Source organism: Malus domestica, chromosome 11 (genome assembly GCF_042453785.1).
Source record: "Malus domestica chromosome 11, GDT2T_hap1".
NCBI lineage: Eukaryota > Viridiplantae > Streptophyta > Magnoliopsida > Rosales > Rosaceae > Malus > Malus domestica.
In genome coordinates, this window is record NC_091671.1 from 37,888,011 (window position 1) to 37,896,668 (window position 8,658).

Here is an 8,658-nt window from a genome sequence, read left to right on the forward strand (position 1 = left end):
TGGATCGTTCTTAATTTAATCACTACATGTTGAGACAACACGTATTCTGATGACAAAATTCTAGCTCTAAAAGCTCATCTTGCTCATAGAGTATTAGTTCTTACGGAAATATCAATAGTTTAATTACAGTTAAATCGACGAATATTAAGATAATATTGATTTAGTTAATTATTAGGAACGAAAATGATATAAATATGTAAAGGTACCGTTTGGTACGCAGACGGGACGGAACGGAACGGAACAGGACGGAACAGGACGGAACAGGACGGAACGGATGATGTAAATATTGAAAAAGATAAGGGGAAATTTTGTTATAAAATGTTATAAATTTGTGTTCTACGGATGTGGAACGGGTCGTTCCAGGGGGAAGAGGTGGAACGAAAAATCAGCCAATTTTCGTCCCATGGGACAACCCGTTCCACAGTTTTTAGGCGCACCAAACGTGGGACGGAACGGCTCGTTCCGTTCCGTCCCGTCCCGTCCCACGTACCAAACGGTACCTAAGGTTTGGACCTCAACGTAGGATCCTGGACCCCATAACTTAGGGTTTTCGACTGAAATTTAAAGGTTTTGGCACTCAAGCATAACAAATGTTTTTTAGAGACAGCTCTGGTGGTTGACCTGGGCTTTGGTCCATCGATTTTATCAATTTTCCAACCCGGTGACAGTGGAGTCTCTTTGAAAGTAACTCTTTCCTCTTGATTCAAGCAGTGACAAAGAATGCACGAGATGCTTCCCCTCTAAGTCTCATTACTGAGGACATCAAAATGTGGGTTCATTCTCTTGATGGTGCGCAGGTTTCACATGTCCGATTTTCTGCTAATTTAGTTGCTTATAGATTAGTTAAATTTGCTTTGTATTTTGATTCGATTAAATATTAGTATGAGGAGCCCTCGGATATTATCCATAATTCCCTCTTAGATGATTGTATGACTTTTTGAGTTTGAATAAAATCACTATCGTTTCTCTTGAAAAAAAAAAGATGTAAACTTCAAAAAAAAAAAAAAAAAAATCTTTTAGGATAGTACTATTCACACACCTATTTTCACTTCCTACACACTCATGTTAATTTTTTACCATCGATCTTCTTCAATTCATTAGATCCAACAACTAAAAATTAAGAAGGTGTGTGAGAAGTAAAAATTGGTGTGTGGATAACACTACCCTTCTTTTAAAGCAAAATACTCGTCACCCAACAAACTCATGCAAAACCATTGTTACTATTGTTCACTTTTTGTGTAGTGATCCCCGCACAACACTCACGACTCACCCCTCCAAACCATCAAGAACCTAAGTTCATTCTCTTCAACACTCAATTTTGTTGAACTGATACAAAGTTTTGAATGAATGACTAAGAAGTCACTTGGAGAAACCAAAAAGCGGTTACGCAAACAATTTTTAGATTGAATTGTGATTTTCCGTTATTGACAAACTAAAGATTTGAGAATTGCTCGGAAAACTAAGAGTAAATTGTAGCAATGATTCTTCAACTTTAACTCAATTAGAGCAATAATCTCTCAACTTTAACCAAATTGGTGTAATGATCCTTCCAACATAACTAATTTTGACAAAATTCTGATGAAGTTGACGAAAATGATCATATCTACACGTTTTGATGAGTTGAGGGACCCCAATTATCGCAATGATCCTTCCAATACAACTTATTTTGACAAAATTCTAACGAAGTTGACGAAAATGACCATAGTTACACATTTTTATGAGATGAGGGACCAATGGTAATGAATTTTTAATTGATGAACCATTGCTCTAATTTGATTAAAGTTGAGACCATTGCTATAATTTACTCGAAAACTAACACCGAATGCGTATGCAAATGGCTCGGCAAATCAATTAGAGAGTTTGGCCAAGTCCACTGAACATCCCAAGGAATGTTCGGCCAACCAGAGGGAACATTGGGCCTTGACGAGCTCAAGTGATACTCGGTTATCTGCTGCATTTTGTTATTACCCTTTCGGATCATTGCTTTGTAGAACCAGCTGGAGCACTTTAGCGCAAGCAATCCACAACTCTACAAAGCCTTTCAATACAAAGAGTTGTTTTTTAACTATGCTATGAAGTTGAGGATTTTTTCGTTTGAATTGTGGGGTGCAAAAACAGAATTACTGGTTCAGATTTATTTGGGTGGGTAATTTGTAAACTGCAGCACTTTTTATTGGAAACTTTGATAAGTGACTTGAGTATAATTTTAGTCCAAGGATATTTTTGGAGATGCATGCCTACAGAGAATCGAAGTTGCATTCTCTTCATCAGCACTCAGCAGTTCCATTCCACGGTACCAACTACCAAGTAGTATCAATACTATTTGAATTTCAACATATGCTAAAATAATCGTAATTAACTCCATGTGTATATCTTGAAGCTCATTTTATATAGTTAGCAAACAAAACTCTTTATCCATAATGATAAACTCCTCTTAGCTACCACATATCAGAACAAAATTTCATCACAAAAGTAACATAACAATACGATAAACTTCGACAACCAAAAAAAAAAAAAAAGGAACAACCAAAAGGAGAAAAAACAAATTAAACTCCTAAACCTTAAATAATCTCAACTTGAACTCCATCCCTTCTCTTGATAGCTCTAATATTACTTCTTTCTTAGTTTGCTTCTTCATTTAAGTATTTATTCAAATCACGTTTTGGGACTTTCTTAGGATCAACTCCATCTTGAGGAGGTCAATACTTTTTTGGAGTTGGCGGACATGACACATCTTTTGGTCGCATTAATATAATCTACTTTCTTTAGTTGTTGGGGTTGACATCTTGATAACTGAAACAAACTAACACAAGGCCAATTGAAGACGTCTAAAGGCAAGTACTCACGTAAACTTAAAGGTGAGTGTGTTTAGAATAGAAAGACCTATATTTATACTACTGTGTTGCAGGTTAGTTTCCTTTCCTAAAAACAAAGGAAATCCCCAATAGGCTAAGAAGCATTTAATCCAAGGAAGAAAGGGAGAGAAGCTAAGCAATATACCTTTTTTTTCCTTTCTCGGTGGAGGAAGGAGAAGAAGGCAAGCGTGTCATTACTATTACAAACTGGAAATTCAATATAATTTGGATATACTTATCAGACTTGTAAGGATAGCTGGCTTGAAGATAAAACTCTCGTTTATTGTTGTCGCAACGTAACATACGAACTTTTATTTATGAAAGGAAAAACTCTGCACCCCTCCCCCCCCTAGAGGTGGCAACCAGTGCAGATAGAGCAGCTATGGAGTTCCTCCATTTGAGTAGAGTCCCTCAATCTTTTGACGCTCAAATGATGATCTCTCCTCTGCTGGCGAAGATGAGCCATCTGAGATGCGCTGGTGCTTGCAAAGTCGATGAGAGTGCATAAACTAATTGAGGAATAGGATTCCAAAGTTGCAATTGTTGTTTGTTGGAGTTCAGTTTCAAAGGATTGTAGTTTTGTTTTCCTTGTAGAAATATTATATAATTCACCCTTTTAACTTTAATCATATTAGCAAGTGCTTCAGTTAATGTAAGTACATGATCCACCCCAAGCACATGTATATAGTATTTTCTTGGGTCAAATGGTAGAGAACATTTAGAATAAGTACAAATGGACACAGTTTTAAAAAAGACCGACATACAAAGAAAAGACCGCCACTAATGTAAACAAAACATATGTATAGTATATAGGCCCAACATTAAAGAATTCATCTTCAGTAAAAAGGAAAAATCATAATAAAATCATGCCATTTTTATCTTGTATAGATTTTCAACCATTTTCCACTAGAATTTATCAACAAGTAATACAATAGTATGTTCAAGGGAATTTTAAAATTCCTTTGCAATTTCATCCTAGTTCACTTCACCATCTGGACGAAAACAAGAAAGGAGACATGAACAAAACTATATACATCAAAATCTCCAAAAGTTTTAGGGTTGAACGAACTTCAATGAAATTCTGGCTAAGATTGGTGGATCAGTTGCTTATCACCTAAAGCTTCCTCCCGACTCCGGAGTCCAAAATCAACCCCTTTAGTGAAAGGTTTTGAGGGAGAGTTGAGCTTGTTGATACGGCATTTTTGGCAACACTTCTATTCGTTGGAACCCTGAAAGGATCGTGGAACGTGGTTTTTTTTTTTTTTTTGAACAAACGATATTATTTACACTAAAGGAGAATGAGATGAACTTAGCTTCACAATAAGCTAATAATAATATGATTTAAATTCGCCTTTAGCGAGACCTGAATCTAAGACCTTTCAATTATAGGTGAAGATAAATACCGCTAAAATATAGTATTAAGTGGTTGGAACGTGCTATTTTTTAAACACAAGAAAGAATGCAGACATCACCGAGTGGTTAATTCAATGGGCTAACCTACCCAAAGTTCATGGGGTTGTGTTGTTCTCCAGCCCAGTCTAGCGCCGGCACTTTGGTTGTTAAGTATCAGCCAGTAGACCAACTTCAACCTTTAGACCCAAACTTAAATATTTAGGTTCAAAGACAAAATTTAGCTCTATGAACAATGAATGCCACCCAACTCTCATGACCTAAACTTCAGAACCTAAAATATATTAATTGTTATCTTAATTTAATTTTACGAATGTTTTAACTTAAACAAATTTAAGTTCCTACAAAATTTCCAAAACTGAAATAATCACACCAACCAACCAGTCAACCAACCATACTTTAATATACAAACCAACCAACGAAACTTCAATGTCGAACCAACCAACTAAACTTCAATGACACACCAATCCAATTTCAATAAACAAACTAACCAACCAAACTTCAATACATGGACCAACCAAATTAGATCCACCAACCAACTTCAATATCCACCAACCAAAACTACCTAAACAATCACTAAACAACAATAAATTTTCATTTGAAAAATTGTGACACCAAGCCTCACATAAAGCTTCATCTTTTTTTTTTTCCAATTTGGACCTCTTGCATTTTGTCTTAAAGACATCATAAAAAAATTGAGGAAGAAATTGATTTTGTGAAGATGAATAAACCAATGAATGAGTATTTATAGAGGTTGGGATAATTTTTTAAAGTGGATTTGTTTTAGAAAATTAATTTTATTATTTTGACCGTTGAATTTAAATTTTAACCATGGATATTTTTTTTATCATTGGATATGTTGATGCACAAAATCAGTGAGGACTTTGGTACAACAGAAAGTGTTAAGTTTGTGACCTTCGCTAGATTGCTCCGGTCACTAGTGTGGATAAGTATGTAAATGGATAAAGACAGGGAAGCAAATACAAGATGTACGTGATTCACCCAGATTGGCTACGTCCACGGAGTAGAGGAGTTCTCATTAATTGTGAAGGGTTTACATAAGTACATAGGTTCAAGCTCTCATTTTGTGAGTACTAGTGAATGATTGAGTACAAATGACATTAGGCAATATTGTGAGAGAATGATCTCTATTTATAGAAGAGAGTTTCTAGTTTCATTCTGACATTGACAAGTGTCGTGTTGTGATTGGCTTTTGATGTTGACACGTATCGCGCTATGATTGGCTTCTGATATCGACATGTGTCGCGCTGTGATTGGCCTCCTAGTTGGAGGGAAACTCTTCTGGGTCCTTGACAGTATAACGTTGACCGGTGCTCAGTAGTTTCGGGATTGGTCAAGTATGGTACAAACAGTGCTCCCCTAAGTTCCCGAGTGAGGGAAGCTCCTCGGTTGGGGACTTGCAAGATCCAAGCTATTGAGTAATCATGAAACTTCTAAGTACCGAAGTGTGGTATCATTTTCACTTGCCTTATGTGTCTCATACGTCGATGTAGTATCTTCTCTAGCAGTACTTTTCCTCCATCCAGGGGTGATATATTTAACCGATGAAGATGCACAAGGTAATGTATCAATTTCACTTGAATCTTACTTGTAGTTTCGGGCTTGGTCAAGTGCGATACTAAACCCTATAGTAGGAGTCATCCAAGTCGCCGAGTTAGGAGATTTGCCGAAAGAGGTAACAGACAAGGTAAGCAATCAGACTTCTAAGCAAGCAACTTGGATCAGAGGTTTGACTTCGGCTTTCGGTTGATTGTTCTCCTTCTCCTTGTGTCGTAAACAGAAACAAGGATAAGGAGAAGCAAATGGAGAAGAGATGATATGAAATACTTTTGCTTTTGAAGAAGTAATTTTCCACAGGTTTATTCTTGAACTGGGTTGGAGGTTTTCTGGTTTCCTCCAGAGTATAAGGCCGACTCAAGAATTTGAGGGTCAAAACAAGTCCTTCAAATCAAGAGTGCGTTCGACCTTGATGATATGAGATACTTTTGCTGTTGACGAAGTAATAGATGAATCGACATGTGTTCTGTTGCGCTTGTCTCCACATGTTTCCTTGTATCCTTCTCACTTGCCCTATCCGTTCCTCAGGCAGATGTGGTATCTTTTCTGGAAGCATAAGATGTTGAAGATCAGTACTCGAGAGTAATGCCAGGTAAGTAATCAGGCAAAGGGTTTCAGGCAGTCAGTTCCTGACTGGAAGCTTGATTCCAAGTGCTAACTGATTGCTCTATTTCTCCTTGTCTTGTAGGTAAGAACAATGGCAAAGGAAAAGACAGGGAAAAAGCATGACATGAGATACTCTTGCTTTTGACCCTGATGATATGAGATACTCTTGCTCTGGTGTGGCTGGTTTGCATAGGTATTATTGGGGGGGGGGGAAGAAGGCTGAGTATTTCGAGAGGCTTTGTTGGGAGTGTCCTCTCAGATATGAGGAAGGGTTGAGCATTTTTGCTCGTCTGCCTATCCGTAGAGGATGGAGGTCGACATATATAAGAGTATCCCTAACAACAAGTAGTAATGCTATTCCTTTACCCTTCTTGGTCGTAGCAATGTAGTGGGAGTTGCAAGCTTCACGTGTTTTAACTTTGTCAGAGCATTTTGAAAAAGTGGTATGTGGTATCTAGAAAGCTGATGTTGCGTGTGAAGATTGTAGACAAGCTTTATCCAAGGAAATCTGGCTCTTGAAGTTCGGAGAATGATGCCTCTTCGATTTTCGAACAAGCAATCCTGTCGGGGATCTGGTTCTCAAGATTCGGAGAGCGGTGCCTCTTCGATTTTTGAGAAAGCAATCCTGTTGGGAGTTTGGCTCTTGAGATTCGGATAGCGGTGCCTCTTCGATTTTTGAAAAAGTAATCTTGTTAGGATTCTGGCTCTCGAGATTCGGAGGGCGGTGATTTTTCTATTTTTGAGCAAGTAATAATGCTATTCCTTTACCCTTCTTAGTCATAGCAATGTAGTGGGAGCTGTAAGTTTCACATGTTTTAACTTTGTCAGAGCGCTTTGAAAAAGTGGTCTGTGGTATCTGAAAAGCTGATGTTGCGTGTGAAGATTGCAGACAAGCTTTATCCAAGGAAATCTGGCTCTCGAAGTTCGGAGAGCGGTGCCTCTTTGGTTTTCGAACAAGTAATCCTGTCGGGGATCTGGCTCTCGAGATTCAGAGAACGGTGCCTCTTCGATTTTTGAGAAAGCAATCCTGTTGGGAGTCTGACTTTTGAGATTCGGAGAGCAATGTCTCTTCGATTTTTGAAAAAGTAATCATGCTGGGAGTCTGGCTCTCGAGATTCGGAGAGTGGTTCTTCTTCGATTTTTGAGCAAGTAATCTTGTTGGAAATTTTTTCTCGAATGTGAGTAAAGGTCGGGCATTTTTGCCATTCTGCCTTGCCACGAAGCACGGAGGTTGACACACATTGAGACTTTCTAGTTATCAAGCAGTGATGCTGTTCCTTTACCCTTGTGGGTAATAGTAGAGTAACTGGACCTTCAAAATTTATGTGTCTAAACTTTGTCAGAGATCTTTGGCAAAGTTATCTATGGTACCCGATGGGCTGATGTTGCGTGTGGAAAGTGGTGCCTCTTCGAAATCTGGAGAGTGGTGCCTTTTCGGAATCCGGAGAGTGGTGCCTTTTCGATTTTTGAACCAATGGCCCTGTTGTCTTTTCTTTTATAAGGGCACCAATTGTGTGCAAGGATTACATTCAGAGAGTTATTGTTTGTAGGAATTTTCTCCTTACTTCAGAGATTTATTGCACCTCATTTCTCCTTCATCATTTATGAGAATGTTTGGCCCATCCGACAATCGTTTTGACTTGAACTTTGATGAAGAGGCAGCCATGCCTTCTCAAGACAACATATGGCGCACATCCTTCTTATCCTCTACTGGTCCTCTTACCGTTGGGGACTATGTGATGAAGAATAATTTGACCACTGCGGTGATGGCCATGAACCTTTTCACTCCCAAAGATAACAGACTACTTTCTAAACGGTCTGATGAGTTGGCTGTTAAGGATTCTCTGGGTCTCAGTGTTCAATGTGTAGGTTCTGTGTCTAATATGGCCCAACGCCTATTTGCTTGAACCCGCCATGTTGAATCATTGGTGGCTGAAGTGATAAGTCTCAAACAGGAGATCAGAGGGCTCAAGCATGAGAATAAACAATTGCACAGGCTCGCACATGACTATGCTACAAATATGAAGAGGAAGCTCGACGAGCTGTAGGAATCTGATGGTCAGATTTTACTTGATCATCAGAGGTTTGTGGGTTTGTTCCAAAGACATTTATTGCCTTCGTCTTCTAGGGATGTACCGCGTAATGAAGCTCCAAATGATCAACCGTCGGTGCCTCCTCCTTCTGGGGTTTTGCCTAGTACTGAGGCTCC